At 71.6% G+C, this 2,500-nt stretch overlaps 1 non-coding gene across 1 annotated transcript; it reads left to right on the plus strand.

Moving 5' to 3' along the window:
- Positions 1–1,941: 1,941 nt before the first annotated feature.
- Positions 1,942–2,094, plus strand: LOC129055021 (5.8S ribosomal RNA). Its single transcript, XR_008519715.1, has one exon. It is a non-coding gene; the product is annotated as a 5.8S ribosomal RNA (ribosomal RNA).
- Positions 2,095–2,500: the final 406 nt, after the last annotated feature.

Consider the following 2,500-nt stretch of genomic DNA (forward strand, 5'->3'; position numbering starts at 1 on the left):
TTTTCATTAATCAAGAACGAAAGTCGGAGGTTCGAAGACGATCAGATACCGTCGTAGTTCCGACCATAAACGATGCCGACCGGCGATGCGGCGGCGTTATTCCCATGACCCGCCGGGCAGCTTCCGGGAAACCAAAGTCTTTGGGTTCCGGGGGAGTATGGTTGCAAAGCTGAAACTTAAAGGAATTGACGGAAGGGCACCACCAGGAGTGGAGCCTGCGGCTTAATTTGACTCAACACGGGAAACCTCACCCGGCCCGGACACGGACAGGATTGACAGATCGATAGCTCTTTCTCGATTCCGTGGGTGGTGGTGCATGGCCGTTCTTAGTTGGTGGAGCGATTTGTCTGGTTAATTCCGATAACGAACGAGACTCTGGCATGCTAACTAGTTACGCGACCCCCGAGCGGTCGGCGTCCCCCAACTTCTTAGAGGGACAAGTGGCGTTCAGCCACCGAGATTGAGCAATAACAGGTCTGTGATGCCCTTAGATGTCCGGGGCTGCACGCGCGCTACACTGACTGGCTCAGCGTGTGCCTACCCTACGCCGGCAGGCGCGGGTAACCCGTTGAACCCCATTCGTGATGGGGATCGGGGATTGCAATTATTCCCCATGAACGAGGAATTCCCAGTAAGTGCGGGTCATAAGCTTGCGTTGATTAAGTCCCTGCCCTTTGTACACACCGCCCGTCGCTACTACCGATTGGATGGTTTAGTGAGGCCCTCGGATCGGCCCCGCCGGGGTCGGCCCGCGGCCCTGGCGGAGCGCTGAGAAGACGGTCGAACTTGACTATCTAGAGGAAGTAAAAGTCGTAACAAGGTTTCCGTAGGTGAACCTGCGGAAGGATCATTAACGGAGCGAAGAGCGAGGCCCGCGGCGGCGCCGCCGCGGCGTCCTTCCTCGTCGGCCGGCCGGCCGCGTTTCTCCCCCGCTTCCCGCGGCGCGTGCGCGGGCGGGGCCCGTGCCGTTCGCGCGCACGCGCGGGCGTGCGTGCGTTCGTCGCCCGGCCCCGCCGGCCGCGAGAGCCGGAGAACCTCGGGAGGAGAGAGAGAGGGGGGAGAGAGAGAGCGGTGTGTGTGTGCGCGCGCGCGTGTCTCGGGGGCGGCCGGCGTGGCGGGCGGCGGGGAGCGGTCCCCGGCCGCGGCCCCGACGTGTGTGTCGGCGGGCGCGGGTGCGGTCCTCGGCGGCGTCGCGGCGGGGTGGGGGGTGTCTCGGTGCCCCTCCCCGCCGTGGCCCGTCGTCCCGTCCCCGACCCGCCGGCTCCGCGTCGGGGGCCGGCCGGGTTCCCGCCGCCCCCGTCGCCTCCGCCACGCCGCGCCGCCGGGCCGGGCCCGGCCCGGCCCGCCCCGCTCGCTCTCCCCGGCCTTCCCGCTAGGGCGTCTCGAGGGTCGGGGGCCGGACGCCGGTCCCCGCGCCTCCTCGTCCGCCCCCCCCCCCCGCCGTCCAGGTACCTAGCGCGTTCCGGCGCGGAGGTTTAAAGACCCCTCGGGGGATCGCCCGTCCGCCCGTGGGTCGGGGGCGGTGGGCCCGCGTGGGGAGTCCCGTCGGGAGGGGCCCGGCCCCTCCCGCGCCTCCACCGCGGACTCCGCCCCCGCGGCCGGGGCCGCGCTGCCGCCGACGCCGCGGTCGCGGCGGCCGTCGGGTGGGGGCTTTCCCCGGCGGCCGTCGTGCCGTCCGTCGCGCCGTCGCGCGCGTGCCCCGCGCCGTGGGGGCGGGAACCCCCCGGGCGCCTGTGGGGTGGTGTCCGCGCTCGCCCCCGCGTGGGCGGCGCGCGCCTCCCCGTGGTGTGCGACACCTTCCGACCCCTCTCCGGAGTCCGGTCCCGTTTGCCGTCTGACTGGCCGGCCTGAGGCGACCCCCCCCTGCGGGGGGGAAGTGCCGCGCCAGGGGCGAGGGCCTCCCGGTGTGTCGGGGGCGCCCTCGCCCGATCGAGCTCGTACGACTCTTAGCGGTGGATCACTCGGCTCGTGCGTCGATGAAGAACGCAGCTAGCTGCGAGAATTAATGTGAATTGCAGGACACATTGATCATCGACACTTCGAACGCACTTGCGGCCCCGGGTTCCTCCCGGGGCTACGCCTGTCTGAGCGTCGCTTGCCGATCGATCGCCCCCGGGGGTGCCTCCGGGCTCCTCGGGGTGCGCGGCTGGGGGTTCCCTCGCAGGGCCCGCCGGGGCCCTCCGTCCCCCCAAGCGCAGACCCGGCGGCGTCCGCCCTCCTCCCGTTTCCCGCCGCGCGCGCCCCTTCCCCCTCCCCCCGCGGGCCCCGCGCGGTCCCGCGTCGGGTGGCGGGGGGAAGGGGGGCCGCCCGCCCGGGCCGGCCGGGAGACGGAGAAGGGAGGGCGGCGCCGCCGCCCGCGAAGACGGAGAGGGAAGAGAGGGGCCGGCTCGGGCCGAGTTCCCGTGGCCGCCGCCGCGGTCCGGGTTCCTCCCTCGGGGGTCCCCTCGCGCCGCACGCGGCTCGGGGTCCGGGGTTCGTCGGCCCCGGCCGGGTGGAAGGT

Source organism: Pongo abelii, chromosome 22, assembly GCF_028885655.2.
Source record: "Pongo abelii isolate AG06213 chromosome 22, NHGRI_mPonAbe1-v2.0_pri, whole genome shotgun sequence".
NCBI classification, from domain to species: domain Eukaryota; kingdom Metazoa; phylum Chordata; class Mammalia; order Primates; family Hominidae; genus Pongo; species Pongo abelii.